The sequence below is a fragment of the Vidua macroura genome, chromosome Z, assembly GCF_024509145.1.
Source record: "Vidua macroura isolate BioBank_ID:100142 chromosome Z, ASM2450914v1, whole genome shotgun sequence".
Taxonomy (NCBI): domain Eukaryota; kingdom Metazoa; phylum Chordata; class Aves; order Passeriformes; family Viduidae; genus Vidua; species Vidua macroura.
The window spans coordinates 14,173,960-14,190,119 of NC_071611.1; positions in this window are offsets into that span (position 1 = coordinate 14,173,960).

The following is a 16,160-nucleotide window of genomic DNA, read 5'->3' on the forward strand; positions in this document are numbered from 1 at the left end:
CCAAGTTTCCTGCTACAGTCCAGGTCATGACCCGGAGTGGCACTGAGACTGACTACTCCCCGTGAGTTTCACAAGGGAAGCCATCTCCCCTTGCCTCAGCTGCTATTTCCGCATGAGGAAGCCGGGCCGGACCCGCGCCACAGCGCCCCCTGCAGGTGTGGGGGAATCACAGCACCCGCCCAGCCCACCGGGAGCCAGCAGCGCCCCCTGCCCGCTGCGGCCGGAACTGCACCAAAAGTGCTCAAAGAGCGGAAGAAACTTCACTGGGATTTCTTCTCTCGTTTGCTGTGCTAGCATTGTTGTTGTTTGCTTGCCTGGTTACACAGACACACACTAGTAAAGAACTGATATTCCTTTTCCCATCTCTTTGTCTGAAAACCCTGTAATTTTAAAGTTTTAATAATTCAGAGGGAAGAGGGTCATATTTTTATCATTCCAGGAAGAAAGGTTTTAGTCAGTACATTCAGTGAGAATTCAAGGGGGTCTTAAGGCTGGGAGCTCCATTCTCTAGTCCTTTGGGTGGATATTGAGAAGCATTCAGAAATGGCCAGCAGTTTTAATAAGTGGCAAGAAAACTTTTAGGACTTTTGATGGTTTATGGAGCAGAAAATTTATCAGGAAATTTCTGAACTAAACCTACCATACAGTCTTCATTCAGAAATTATCCCAAACAGTGCAGATACTCCTGAAAAATAATATACATGAATGTGATGAATACTAGACCTAAAGATATATAGCATGTTACATTTTTTTAGAGAAGATTTAGGCCTGTCCCTAATATGCAAATACTGAGCAGGATTAGAATTAGAATTAATTGCACCTATAATATGTGCGCCATTGAGGACAGTAATGTCAGAGAATTAAACCTTACTTCTTATTGATGAGCTATTTCTCACCTACTTAGCTAGCTTCTTATCTACTTCTGAGCTTTGTTTGCTATCCTTATTTATGCTTCTTCACTTCAGTTGAAGTACTAGAAAATAACTCATGTGGTGAGGTATAGCCTTTGTGTTTGGTTGTAGCACAGGGTGATCAGCTTTTCCAGGATGCCATGTAGGAAGACCATACGATTACCATGTCAGCAACTAAAGATGGAAAAAAGGCTAAGACTTGTAATGCTTTCTTTGCCTAGTTAGGGTACCCAGCCCCCCAAGCTGGAAGACAGGGATGGGGAGTAAAATGAAGGCCCCACAGTCCAGGAGGAAATGGTCAGCAACCTGCTTGCCCACATACACTCTCAAATCTATGGGGGCAGAATAGATCCACCTGAGGCTACTAAGGGAGCTGGTGAAAGCACTCCCTGAGCCATGTTCATGTGGATCTGTCTACATGGACTTCAGTAAAGTCATTGATACAGTTTCCCACAGCACTGTCCTGGAGAAACTGGCTGCTCATGGCTTAGACCAGTGCACTCTTCACTGATTTAAAAACCCCCTGGCCCAGAGAGGGTTGGTGAATGGTGCCGCATCCTGTTGGTGGCCAGTCACTAGTGGGGTTTCTGAGAGCTTGGTGTTGGGGCCAGTTCTGTTTAAAATCTTTATCAACAACCTGGATGAATGCCCCTGGAGAAACTGGCTGCTCATGGCTTAGACCAGTGCACTCTTCACTGATTTAAAAACCCCCTGGCCCAGAGAGGGTTGGTGAATGGTGCCGCATCCTGTTGGTGGCCAGTCACTAGTGGGGTTTCTGAGAGCTTGGTGTTGGGGCCAGTTCTGTTTAAAATCTTTATCAACAACCTGGATGAATGCCCCTTCAATTAGCTTGGCATTAAGTTGGGTGGGAGTGTTGACCTGCTGTTGTATAGGAAGGCCCTGCAGAGGGATATGGACTGAAACTGAGAACAACTATGAGGTTCAACAAGGCAAGTGTGGGGTCTGCACTTGAGTCACAACAGCTCCAGGCAGCCCTACAGATTTCAGGTAGAGTGGCTGAAAAACTGCCTGCAGGAAAAGGACCTGGGGGTGCTTGTTGACAGAGTTGAACATGATCCAGTGTATGCCCAGGTGGCCAAAAATGTCAGCGGCATCCTGGTTTGTATTAAAAATCATGTGGCTAGCAGGACTAGGGAAGGGATTGTCACTCTGTACCCAGCACTGGTGATGCCACACCTTGAATCCAGTTTAGAGCCTCTCATGACAAGGAAGACAGTTGTTCAGAGCAGAACAACTGAGCTGGTGAAGGGTCTGGAGCACAAGTCCTTTGAGGAGTGGCTGAGGGAGCTGGGATTGTTGAGTCTAGAGAAAAGGAGACTGACATGAGATCATATCACTCTCTAAAACTACCTGAAAGGAGGGTGTAGTGAGGTGAGGGTAGTCTCTACTCTCAAGTAGGAAGCAACTAGATGAGAGATAATGGACACAAGCTGCCACAGGGAAGTTTTAATTTGGCTATCAGAAACCCTTCTCAGAAAGGGTTGTCAAGCAATGGAACAGGCTGCCCAGGTAGGTGGCTGAGTCATCATCCCTGGAGGTATTTAAAAGACTTATAGACATGGTGCTTAGGAACATAGTTTAGTGGTGAACTTGGTAGTGCCGGCATAATAGTTGAACATAACAATGTTAAAGGTTTTTCTTACCTGAATAATTCTATGTTGTATATATGTATCGGTGGATATTTCTGAGCAACACAAGAATGGTCGGGGCTTAGAGTATTGCTGAATCATCTGATGCACCAAGAATGAATTGTAACATTGAAATTTTATTTACATGTTGAAGGCATTCTGAGAAAAGACAATATTTATAAATAGTTTATTATACAACCATGAAAGCTAGAGACAGAAAAAGTAATAAAAATATACATAGTCCACATTCTTACTACTATAGAATTTTCTTTTTCCTTTGGCAGATATGGCTGACTAGCCCCTCTTTTCCCAAAACCTAATAAGCATTGCATTCAGCTAGCATGTGAGGACTAAATCAAGTAATAAAAATATATATTTGAGATGAGTTTTTAGAATTAAACTAAATGTCCCTATCTTACTCACTATACACAAGTACACTAACAATTTATATTGTTTTGCATTGTCTCTGAATTACATGAATTGTGTAGTTCTGTGATATAGTGATTTTTATTGTAAATGGTTATTGAATTTATAATCCAATGGATTCTTATGCAATGGGCTATAGGTATCTGAGATGACGGCTTTCTTTAGTCAGGGCTACTAGTACTTCTTGTTTTACTGAGCTTCATACCAGTTTAATCAGGAGAATGAAGTAGACAGAGGGACAATATTCATTTTGGATTAAAAAACTCACACAAAGCCAAGAGTTAATCTGAGTGATGCTGATGTCATTGTTTTACTGGATGGAAAAGAAGCCTTAAGAATGGTGGACACAAAAAGAACAGTCAGACATCTAATGCATTCATATACATTTGCTGATATTTGTTGTCAAATCCTATAAAGGACATCAGGTGTCATTGTGCTGGAGGCACTAGATCTGCCTGAGCATATTTAAATCCTGATAATCAGATTTTAGATATTTTTTCAGTGACTAAAATGTGAATGATTTTGTACCTGAGGTTGTAATTTTTAATGAATAGGAGGAACAAGAATTTTGTACGTGTTGTTGATGTTGCAAGAATGGTTATTTTTAAAAATTCACAACTCTCTATGTCTTCCATTTACACATACAATTATTTATCTGCCAAAAAATAATACATAGTCAAGTACATAGTGATATAGAAAAAAACCAAAATAGTAACTTCTTACAATAGTAATCCTCCTACAAACAACGCAACTGTAATACCCATTGTGAGTACATGTTTAATATTTCTGGCCTGGCAGATATTTTTGAGTGCTCACCTTTCTAGTCACCACCACTGAACTAACATAATGGATCACCAGAAGATCAAAGATCTCTCACTAAAGGTTAACACCTGAAATCCAGTTTTGACAAGGCATTGTGATGCCTCATTCTGTCCAATCCCTCTTTCCCATCTCTCATCCCAGAAGACCTCTCAGCTGTTCAAGCCATTGTAGTGTACTGGAGCCAAAGAAATTCCTACAGGTTAAAACAGATTATCTGTTAGTCCTGTCTTGTGCTATTCTGTCTTGCATTCCTTCAGTTTTTTGTGCCCTAGGAGGTCTATTAGTATTTCTATTTGCATTCAGATGAAAAGAACTGTTGGTCTGTTTTTTACAGTTTAACTTTCAGTAATGGAGTACACATGCATGAGAACTTAGGACCTATTTAAATTGTAGTGAAAGAAAAAGAATAATATGTATTAATTAAATATTTAGAAATTTCTATTACTAGTTTTCTTTTTTTTTTTTTTTTTTTTTTTGAGGATAAGCAGAAACAGTCCTTTGTGTAGGGCAAAAGCAAATTTAATTTTTTAAGTGGAGCCTTAGAATTTTTTTGAAATAACAGGGTTCTTTTACTTATCTTCCTGGTGAAGTTCATTATCTTTCCTACAAAAGACTGAAAGAGAGCCATTCACATTAGATAAGAAGGCATGATAGCTTAAGTCAAAAACTTTTTCACACTGAGAACTATGAATAATGTGGCAGCATTATCTACAGGTGATTCTGTCATTTCTTATAATCTTCTCCTTCCCACTAACAGCTACAGGAACCAATGCTGGTTTTAGTGCCTTCTGAATCTCGATTTGTCTTCTGATGTGTGATATAACATCTTAGAGGAGGAAAAAAGTCATTGCTTTGGGATTTAATGGCTAGTGGACCTAGGAAAACAAGAGTATTTGCTAGAGCAGACTCTCAAATCCTTCAGCAGAGAACTTTTAATAGACCTTTACTACTCATTCAGCATTGAATAATCTTGTTTTTCTACCCACTTGGATCTTTATCACTGCATGTAGCAGTAGATTTTGTAGAAACGTTATATATGCTGGACAATGCCTTATGATACTACAGTAGCTGTAGAGAAGGAGAAAATGAGGTCTTTAAACTTGAAGTTGAGATATTGCATGCTTTTTCTCTTCTCTATAAACTTGGCTATTTAACAGATGCATGCCCTATCTAGCAAACATGAATCAGATATACTTGGCCTGAGGAATGGTGAAGTTGATCACAAAAAAAATGTGCTTGTATCTACATATCTCATTCTTTGCAGAGGACTTTCTTATGCATAAGAAAGAATCAAACCTTGAGAATGTTGTCCAACTAAGCAGTGAACTGATTGTGGGAACATGCTTAGTACCCCTGTGATTTAAGGCAGATGGAAGACTCATCACTTTAGCATTTTTCAGGATGGCTTGTAAATTTCCTCTGGCAATCACTCAAGTGGATGTGTCTGAAAAAACGGGCATTTATGTCACTTAAGAGATTTTAAGGAAGTCTACCAACATGGTGATAATCAACAGGAGCGTGCTAGTTAGGGTACCCAGATCATTCAGATCTGGGCCATGCAGACTGCCTTGCCCTAGGAAAGTCTGTTCTAAAGAGGCACATCAGAAACTTGTTGATAAAAAGAGCACTGAACTTTCTTATGGTACAAATGGTTGATGGTTATTTAATCTCAGTTATACTGTGCCAGATCAACTAGAAGTGAATTTGGACTGAGACAAAAACTGTGTTTTATGCAAGGGGACTTTTTGCTATTACACATTGCAGGAGTTGCTAAAGAAGGGTGAAGAGGACTCTTTCTCACTTTTGCTGTGATGAACATCCTACATTTTATAGGACCAGATTTGTGTAGTATAGAGGTGAAATATGTTATCACACTTTTTTTGGGTTATTGTTGCCAGAAAGTGAGATGACTCACAAACTGAAACTATTTTTTTTACTAGAAGAGTCAGCTGAATATGTGAAGATGCTTCTTCTTATCCCTTTTCAAAAATGTGATAGATGGACAGCAATGCACTGGCAAGAATCCTTGGTAATTCATATAAAAGAATAAAACCCTCTAGTTTATTCGGTAATGTTAGGACTTGCAATGTTTTATAATAATGCTTTACAATATTTAGAATGGCTGCCTACATACAGTATGTACTGTACAAGTTATTTCCAATATCAAAACTAGAATTCTTGGCAAAATCTGAAATGTAAAAGTTCATATATTTTTAAAGCAAGAAGGAACTGTTAGATAATTTATTTTAATAGGCACCAAATGGTACACTAGTGTTCTCAACTTTTTTCTATAGAGTTTATTTTGTACTTAAATATTCTAGAAGTTTAGAAGGGCAAGAAGATAAATGATCCTGAGTTGATTTTTTTCATAAAAGCAGCAGAGTAATCTTTTGCTTGAAGGGATACTGCTAACATTTAAGCCTGTCTGTAGCTGTGAATGGATGTGAATTTATGTTGACTGTAAATAAATGTTAGCAGAATAATGACCTACTAAGACAGCTTTATATTATTCAGTAAATTATTGTACATGTAAGTGTCTGATAAAGCAGCTACAACAGGTGTGACACCAAACCACATCCTTAAGAAATCTCTAAATATATTAATATTTAAATTACTAAAATCTACTGTTGTTTTTATTGCTTTACTATGGGAACATATTTACGTTGGTTATACTTGTCTAATTGTCATGCAAATTTAGAAAGATAAGTTTCAAATGGAGGCATGTGGCAGAATAGAAGTTAGATATATTGCACAATGGTGTACAGAGATGACAGTGGAAATTTTTGCTTCTCTATAAAAAAACACATTATCTATCCCATGTGATGTGATGATGCTTGCAGCAGAAAGTATCTGCTGCAAGAACTAATCAAAATTTCTGTTTTCCCTAACTTAAACTTAATCTAGTTTCAATGTCATTATTATGTGCTAAGTTATAAGTTAATACCAGCTCTCAATCCCCTACACTCCTTCCTGTTTTAAAATCAAAGCTACTGAAGTGAGATCAAGCTGTGCTTTCTGCAAACATATGTTGCTTTTGTTGGTCCTGCTATATTTAGCAAAACTAAAACCCTCACTTTAATTCTGGCAGTTGGTTGATCCTGATCTTACATTACAGTGTCTGATAATTTCACTAGTGATAGCATGCTTACCATGTAGTGGGTGGATGAGAATCCATCCATGTCTGTTGTTATTTTACTCTTGAGAAGATAAGGTGCCTAATAAATGCCTACAACAAACCTTCATTCTCAGAAGTGTTATATATAGTGCTCTAAATGGACAACCTATGCAATGCAGGGTATGCACTGGAATTTATGAACAGCAATGTAAGTTAGGATATAAGAGACTCTGGTCTTTTTCCAGCTACGTTGATGGTTAGGAAAAATATAGATCTTTTTCCTCCACACCATAAACTGCAAACACAGCTGCATAATATACACAGTCAAATGCCAAGGATCTAATAAGATTTTGCTTTCTAGAAATATAAATAATTTAATCATATTAATGACATTGTTCTACCTGAGGAATTCTATAATTAGTAGATTATTGAAGCAGCACACAAGTTATCTACCATTAGCACCTGGAGGAATTCCTGTTGTCTTAAAAAGTGGAATCAAATTATATGAATATTCCTGTCATGCAATCTGTAAAGATAATAAGCCTCTGGCATTTTGTAAGCTATATAAATCCATGGATTTCACATTAAATATTTAAAGCACAGGAGGTGTTATTTGTTAGAATACTGATAAAAATAATTCAGCCATTACAGCTGCCTTTTCCATTTGGTAAATCCCTCTTTGTTTGATTTGCTTTCAAGCCTTTTTAATTTTTTGGGTGTTTTTTTGTTGTTATTTAGGTTTTTCGATTTTGGGTTTTGTTTGTTTGGTGTTTTTGTGTTGTTGTTGGTTTTTTGTTGTTTTTTTTTTTTTTTCCCATTTTTGGGTTTTTCTGGTTGGTGGTTGTTGTTTGGGGTCTGTTTTTTTTTTTATTGTTACATTTTTCCAGTTCCTCTGGAGGTGTGTTTCAGACTTTGTATGATAAACACACAAAATATTTTTACAGACATTTTGCCCTTTTCATACAGAGAGCATATTCAAACCAGGGGTATAAACAGATATGAAGCAGGAAGATCTTTTTTGAACACCAAAGAAATGTTGCTTGAAATGCATTAAAAAGGGTGCCTTTCTTCTGAATATATTTACAAAGCAGGAACTTATTCTTTGATGTGTGTTCCATTCTAAGAGTTTGTTTGGGATAATACTGAGAATGGAACTCATCAAGTTCAAATATACATTTACATATCATAACGAGGGTGTTGAATAATTCTTGAATAATAGAGGCCATGGGGAAGATGGCTAGCGTCTTAATAGACTGTAGAACTTAACAAAGGATTTTAAAGATGATAAAAATAAGATGACTATTTGTCTGAAAGTGACCTCTTAACAGTTTCAGTCATCTGGCAATTTAAAGTGAAAAACTTTGTTAGTAAAAGTCTGTTTCTAATGGATTGCCATGTCAGTCTGGAGCTGCAGTCAGGATAACTGATGACCTTTGAAGTCCTTAGAATAAATTATGATTTGTGTGCAAGAGATGATATTGCAGTTAAAAAGATTTATGTAATAGTTCTTCAAAGAGCTCAAGGAATTAACACAGGGTCATAAATTAGTAGGATTTACAAGTAAGAAATTACTTTACTGGGAGAGCCTTTTTCATCCCATATGGTTTTGCCTCCAGGCACTTGCTGATGTTTAAATGAAGAGATACCTGATGAACACTCCAGGCAGCTGTGAAATTACAGGGGCACCTGTGTTGTTAACAATCCATCCAGCTTTAATAACAGCCAGGTACTTCCCCTGTAAAGAAGTGAGCTTCTGCTTGTAGGACACGTGTCATAACCTTGTCATGAAGTATTTTTAGACCTCAGGCTAAATGACAAGATAAAAGCTACTTTTACACTTTTTCACTTTATGGGTGGCCTAAGTAAATCCTTTCTAGCTGTTCTAAAGTGTATTAGCCCTCCACAGGACTCATCCCTATCAACATGTAGATATTTCTTCTATCTGCAAAAGAAGTTTTAACAGTGCTGTTCAGGAGATGCTTGACACCTTCAACAAATGCTTGATCATTTTTGGTATTGCCACTACTGATAGTAGATATTTTTCAGTATATAACTAGAAAGATACAGACCTTCAAGGACCGGAAAGAAAGGGACTTCAGTAATGGTATCTGAGCAGTATTGCTTCTTTGGCGAGAAGAATTACAACTATCTCCTCAGCACAGTCTCACAAAAAAAGAAAAAAAAAAATAAAGAAGGGATGTGTCTTTCCCTTCTGCCCCTCACCCCCAACATTTTAGCTGGAAACCTCTCTGCAATCATTTCACAGCTTCTTTCACTGAGGAAACTTAGAGTATGTGCTGATTTTCTAGTGAGCCACATGAAAGCCTAAAGCTTTAAATGTTCTGAAGTCTGTTAAGTATGTTTTGGAGTTTTTTAGCAAACAAGAGAAACAGCTATTATTTGATTTATTTGCCCTATCAATTTTATTTTCTAATGTATTTCAAAACATGAATAGTTTTAGGGTTTTTTCCCTTATCCTACCTATTTAAGAATAATATTTTGCACAACCCTATCTCTTACTCTCTTGCCTAAGAAGCTACTATAGAAACTACTATAATCTCTAAAACAAACTTATTTCACCTTTTCATGCATTTAAAAACTATTTGTAAAGAAAATGGAGTGAAAAACATCACCTTTTGCTTTCATAAGCAGTCATTTACCTCACCTGGGTCAGCAGGATATTTAATGCAAATATGGAAGAGTGGGAAGACCATGACTCCTGATGATTTTGGATGCTGATAACATACAACTTTTTTCTTGCTACAAAGCCTGAAATTTTGCATCTAGAAAAATAAAAACTGAAGGCTGATTTAAAGGAATATATGTATCTCATTAAAACTTATTTCAAACCTGACACAGAGAGGATGAAGTCTGGGGAAATGTCAGGTATTTAATCAGGGCAAATTAGAAAACACTATTTTATCAATGCTTCTCATTGTAATTGAATAAGCTTTGGAGGCAGCAGTGCAATAGGCTCTGATTGTCTGTCTTAGTTCATTCCTCCACCACTTGGGCTTATTTTCTGACTGGTTAGATCAGCCACTCTTGTTCCATCTACAGCTTGCATGCAATTACTGGTTTTCTTCTCCTATAGTTGTCCAAAGATTGTGATAAGGTAGTTCATGCTGTTTTCCTACTTTGATTTCTAAAACTTCTAATTCTCAATTAAGACTTTTCAGACTTTATGGGAGAAAGTGAATTAATTATGATGCTGTGGCTCTTTGTCTGTGTCTGCACAGAAGGATCATTCACACATTGTCTTTTTTCCTAAATTTTGTCTGAGCAAGTATGACAGTCTGATTATTGAAAAAGGGACCAGATTGCCATCTGGCTTTATTGGAATATTTGTTTTTATAGCAACGAGTATTTTGATAAAACTATCCCCAAAAGTAGTTGTATACATGTAACTTTTCTGTGCTCCAATCTCTAGTCATCTAGGGATCCCATTTCCTGTCAGTAGTGGATGATCTCACTTACCCTGTCAAAGACACAAGAACACAGCACCATATGTATGTGATATGTGTAATGAGCTATGTTTTTGAGCTGATTCAGGGCTGTGAGAGCAAGTAAACTGTGATGCCATTTTCAGAAATTAGCTCGTACCCCATCACTTAGCTGTGATGCAATAGTTTGCAATTTATTTGAGTCTGGACTGCTGGCTTTGGCCTGAGCTCGGTGCTGGCTGGAATCTGTTAGAAATTGTTGGGTTAGAGAGAGGGCTAATGCTTTTCAGCAGCACAGTCACATGTGTGGCCATCCCATGTAGTTAGTTGCTGGGCATTAAAGTGGTGTCTGTATTTTCTCCTCAGCTGTTGAACGGTTGAAGCCTACTGTTGATCCAAGTCCCTGGCATCTGTTCCTGACCTTTGACTTGTATCTTGGCTCTGGCTCACAACCCTTGGATCATATCCTGGCTCTGGGTCCTGCCTCTTGGCAGCTTGTTTCGTTCCTGTCTTTGGCTTCAGCCTTGGCTTGTATTCTGGCCCTGGCTCCAGACCCTGGGCTGTTAGGTGAGTTCCAGAATTTCAGTGTTTATCCCAGTGTTCCAGGTTTCAGTCTGAATTGGCTGTGCCCTTGTCTCCTGCAGTGAATCATCTGCAAACATTTAATAACACTGGAATTGTGTACAAGGGAAGAAAATGTAATTGTTGAGGAAACTTGTCTCTGGATGTCCACACTACATCATTTGTCCCCAGTGTTCACCAGAACGAGGTCTTGCAAGGAAAGAGATACTCCTCTTAGTTAAGTTGAAAATAGACAAATATTTTCCCCTTGTTTTTGAAGCTTGTCAACACGCCCAATCTATATACTGCTTTACATATATAGGAAAGGTTTCTGTATATAAAGAAGGTGAAAATGAATACTTTTGGTGCCCTGGAGTATATACTTGGACTGTAAGCATTTTCTACAAAACAAAGATATTGTAAAAAGAAACAAACAACCAAAAAAACCCCAAAAAATAATTTAAAAACCACCAAAAAAACAGAGAGGAAAAATGAGTGCTAATAAATTCTAAAATTTGTTCTCAAATTGTCCAGGTTCCTTAGCTTTTTGGTCCAGAAGATAGTAAGAGAAACAGTGAAGGGAAAAACGTATTTGATAGAGAGGATAACTTCTATATCTCAACAATTTTTTTTTTTTGTTTGTGTGATGTGATATTTGCCCTTAGAAGACTAGATCATGTGGACCTGGTTCTTAATCTGACCTGAGTCCAAAGGAAAGATAAGCTATGATAGAATTCTGGTATTCAGGGAATAGACTTGCACTCTAATGAGTTGCTAGGCAGGAACCAAGGGCATGCAATAGAAAAAAACAAATGCCTAAGGAAAACTGACAATACTGACAAAAATCTACCTATTGGAGTTTTTTCAATGCCTGTCTGCAGAGTAAGGTCTGATTTTGATTTCTATTTGTAAATCAGTGTGACTTCACACTCTGAGATCACCTAAAACAGGAATAGCCTCATCAGTCAAACTGTTAGTTTCCAGATCACTCCAGATCTCATTTTCATGCGTACAATATGCAGCATAACTGATAATTATGTTGGAGTTTTTTCTCAAAAGACCAAAACAAACAATCAAAATTAAAACACCACAACCCCAACCAAAATGCATAGGCTTTTGACAAGATTGTGGATGGAACAGTAGAGAGAAGATGAGGAAAGAAAGAATTTGGTGAGTGGGAGATATGAGAGAGGCTATAACTTCCTGAGACTGTGCTAAGCTTGGCAAATCTTTCAGGAAGGCAGCAGATCAAGGGCATGGGAGATGGAATATAGCACAGGAATGATCTGGAGGGTTTGAAGAACAGGAGACACTAGGCTTGCATGTAAACATTAGAAAGAAGACAGTTTTCTTACAGGAAGAAATTAGTGCATGGATTTAATTATAGATCAGAAAGGCATTGAGAGTTCGAGTTGTGTTAGATAGAAAAAATATTGGAAAAGGTGGCTGATTTTTAGGATAGATATTACTTCTTCCCATGCCAAAATTAATTCCATTAAGCTCAAAGCCCTCTAGAATATGGAAACTTTATTTTCTTTTCCTTGTCTCTAACTGAGGCCAAGCTGGAGCCTGTTTTTTAACAAGAGTTACTATTAAACACTTAAATCTAGATTGATTGTGTTTGTTTTCTCTGTCATTCCTATCATACTTATTGACCACATCAACAGGCAAGTTGCTTTCAAGTCTGATTCTTATCACAACACTCTCTCCTCATATAAGCATTTTCCAACCTAATTTTTACTGTACATATTCTTTTTGCTCATTTCCATGATCTTGTCTCTGTAGATTTCTCTGCATTTCTCCAACCTCTTAGTAACAGGATTTGTTGTCTTATAATGAATGTCTTGTCAGTTTAACTCTTTACTAGATTTTTTAGAGTGGTATCAGTGTATCAGTCTACTAAGAACTCTGATAGATGCCTGAATATATGTTATGGCAAAAGTAGGCAAGGGCAAGTGCAGTGTTGTATGTCTTTTTGGATAGAGGTACTCAAGTATCTGTCTCTGAGTGGAAATCTCAGACTTGCAACTCAGGGAGTTGGAACTCAGATGATGAGCTGTGTGCAGTTCTTACTTGTCTAATAAAGTACAGTCCCACTTAATTCAAAGTCACATTCCAGATTGCACAACAACTGTGCCCATATGTAACCTCTTAGAAATGTCCAACACAGCAAGACATCTTGCACTCATTGTGTGGCAGTAATGTATTGTCTTCATAGCTGCAGACTCAGCCTGTCTAAGCTTCAGCCACTCTCTCGGTCGTTGTAGCCAACTCTCTTTTAGAGGAAGACACAGAGGAAAAAATAACAGTCATGGTGGGCCTTATTTCAGCCTTGTCACTCTTGTTGGGAATTATGTAGTTGTCTAGACATAAGGCCGTGACTGGAAGTCGAGCTGTACCAACCAATTAGGACTACAAACAGCAGCCTTCTGGCTGGTTTTATGCTGAGTTGCTTTGCTTTTTGTTTGGGAATGTTGCTTATGTTGATGCTTTAGGATATAGCAGTGGAAGAATTAAAATACTTAATCCCTTTGAATCACTGGTTGCATTTGGAGAAACCAATTCAGTGGCTTTTCAACTCGATCTAACTTTTAGTTTCTTTCAGGCCACGAGATTCAAGCCCTTTGCCACCTTTGTTAGGTCTGTTAGTTTCTTGGGGTGCTTATAAGTCTTAGTCAAATCACATCTATACCCTTGTTTCTCCTTTCCTCTCTCCATCCTGTCCCATGGGTGCAATGTATTTCATCAAGTCTCTATCTATCAGTCTTTGCTCTTTAGTCATTGTTACCTACTGTTTTCCCTCTTGCTTTTACACACCTGGTCATTTTCTCACCAAAATCAAGGCACTTCTCTGTAAATTAAAGAGCCATGGGACATTGTGTTCTTGTAATTAGGGCAACGCTTCAAGGGCCAGTGTCACAGAATGATCTCTGAAGTTCCTAAAGCTCAAACCCCCTACTCAAAGCAATGGAGTCCTTTTTCCAGCTGGAATTAATCCTCCAGATCAGTCTGTTGTCTGTGTGTGACAGGTACCAGGTTTGCCCACCCATGAGCCACTAAATTTACCATTTATCTTCAACAGGTCCAGTACTGTAAAACCTTATTTGGCATAGTAGCATTATTATACCAAATTTTGCTGACTGTTATCAATCCTACTTATCCTTAAAAATCACCTTGGCCAAATTGTTATGCTTAACAGTATTTGTTAGCTTAGCAGAATTTTTTATGTTCCTGTTATGTCTTTCTGTTTTTTATTATTATGTTTTCTGTTTTTTCTGTTTTTGTTTACTTGTTTTAGCAAGGAACCTCAAAAAGCTAATTGTTTTATAAGAAAAGCTATGCATTTAAAAATAGCTATTGTTTCAGTATTGCTACAAATTACATTATCACACCAAAATTTGCAGTCCACACAGCAGTAAAGTGCATGCTTGAGAAGAGCCAGGGTGAACCATTAGAGTGTTATTTTTTTCATAAAATAGTTTTTCCTGAGAGTGTAAAAACCTCTGAGTTTTTGGTTTTAAACAATTTACTGGAAGAAATGCAACCGACATATCATCTACTTTTGTATATATTAGCACCAGCTGCCTTTGTAATTTGAACTGCCTGGATTAATCAAGCAGCTACCTGATTAAAAATTGGACTACAAATGAGCGAGTAAATACTTAGCTGTTCTGAACAAGTCAGAGTTTGGGGGGTTTGTGTCAGCACTCTTGCTGGTTTTTTGGCAGCTATATTAACGAGCAGCTTTTCTTTCATTGTTCAAATAAAAGCAAAACAGCCTTTGAATTTTGTACTCAGAAATTCCACTCATCTGCCTAATGTTCTTTTTTTAATTAGAAGGATACACATATGACTTAATTAATCAAGCCTGTCTTAGGGAATTATGCATTTATTAATGGTTTCTGCACTCAAACACATTATTAAGGGATTTGTGCTAAGTACCTGACATAAAACAGCCTAATTTTGCTTGCTTTGCCTAATGTATTGAGAAACGGCTTGTTGATCAGATTTCAAAACATTCATGCTAACAACTAATGTCCTATTTAGGATGTTTAAAAATGCAGCAGTTTGGCAACTGAGCACTCTGCTGGGTTGTATTTAAAATGAAGTCAGTGCCAGACAAGAAATTAAAAGGATGGAACTTCTTTGACCATAGTGAAGATAGAAGAAATTAAAATAAGAATGATTGCTCTGCTTTAGGCTCTTTTTATTCTTTTTTTTTTCCTTTTTTTTAAGTAGAAATTAAGTGGAATAAACATATTTTATCTATTCATCAAGAAATGGAATCTGTGATTGCTTGTTTTTGTTTTTCAGCCTGCACCTTTGAGTTCAAGAAACACTTCTTCAGTCCTGCTTCACGACATGCCACATTAGCTGGAGTACGAGAACACTTCTCCTGCAAGTGCTTAATTTCAGTAATATTCCTGTGTCTGATCATATGGAGGGACTGACTATCCTAATTTTTGTGTATATGTACTATTGCAGTGCCTGATCTACAGAGAAATAACAGATGCTTGTCCTTCACAAAAGACAAGCCATTTGGAAGCCATTAAGATTTGTTTATGAGAGTGATGCAGATGAATACACTCTTTCACACTAACCGATATGAAGGTAAACAGAAAACCTTTTCAGAGAGAAGAACAACTTATTCTGATGTGGTTAGAAATAAGATATCACTGTATAAGGAAAATTTTGATCTTTAAAGACCCTCAGCAAGGTAAGCTGACTTCTATCCATTTGAGTCTGGGTCTGAGTATGTTCAGTTTTTTGAGGCACTATATTTTTCTCTCTTTAATGTCCTGTCTGAGACAAAGACATTATGTTATCTCATTTTGATTCTGCTAATCCAGGCCAGATTTGTTTTAACTGGTCCTTCTCCCAGCTGCAGTTTTCTAGACACTGAAACATTTTTTACATTGAAACAACAATTCTTTACTCCTCTGTCTAAAATAATCGGTGAGTGCCCTTCATTGTAACTTTAGGCCTGTTTGTCTCTTTTTTGAGTGATTTGTTACTGAAAAGTTCACTTGGAACTCCTAGGCAGTGACTGCTAACATTTGCCCACTGGTATTTTGGGTGAATAGAAGCTAATCCTGACTCAATCTTCTTTGTTAGTTCAGTTAAGTCTACAGGAATGAGGCACAAAGAGTTTGAAAGGAGTTTAAGTCCCACATGTGTACTTTAGGGCTCATAAAGTGTGCATGGACAGTTTTTCCAAATTTAAATGAAAGCT